The following is a 567-nucleotide window of genomic DNA, read 5'->3' as shown; positions in this document are numbered from 1 at the left end:
TATTGTGCGAAGCGTTTCTAATGTAAATACCGCACTGAAATGTGACGAGATTTTATATAATCATCGACAATTTTGATAGGGGGAAACAAATACTATATGGATTATATACGTATATAGCTATATAGGTATATATGTATATGAGATACACTATGGAGAATTATACAACATTCTAATGATTAAACGTTCGGATAATGTATGTATGTGATGTATAATCGAGATTATATTGTATATAAAAATAATATTCGATTAATAAAATAATATTAGACCAAGAGTTGATAGAAGCAAGCAGAATGAAAATGAGAATTTATTATGAGAATAATGAGAACAGTTTTTTTTTGCAAATAATTTATAAATAAATGATTTTTTGTAACTGAATTTATACCTCTGTCCATTTTATAAACGGTAACCTTTTCAAAAAGACTAACAATTTATTGTTTCTGTTGCAAAGCTTGCAAAGCTTGTTTTCATGGTTTTATTGCTCGGGTATTTTTACGTAATTTTAAAACGTAAAGATAAACGAGTCAAAAATGAATTGTAATATTGGACATAGGTGAATTATGGAACTAC

The sequence above is a fragment of the Bombus pyrosoma genome, unplaced genomic scaffold (assembly GCF_014825855.1).
Source record: "Bombus pyrosoma isolate SC7728 unplaced genomic scaffold, ASM1482585v1 HiC_scaffold_4727, whole genome shotgun sequence".
In the NCBI taxonomy this organism is placed as follows: Eukaryota; Metazoa; Arthropoda; class Insecta; order Hymenoptera; family Apidae; genus Bombus; species Bombus pyrosoma.
The sequence above is the reverse complement of the archived record's forward strand: the minus strand, read 5'-3'. Positions refer to the sequence as shown.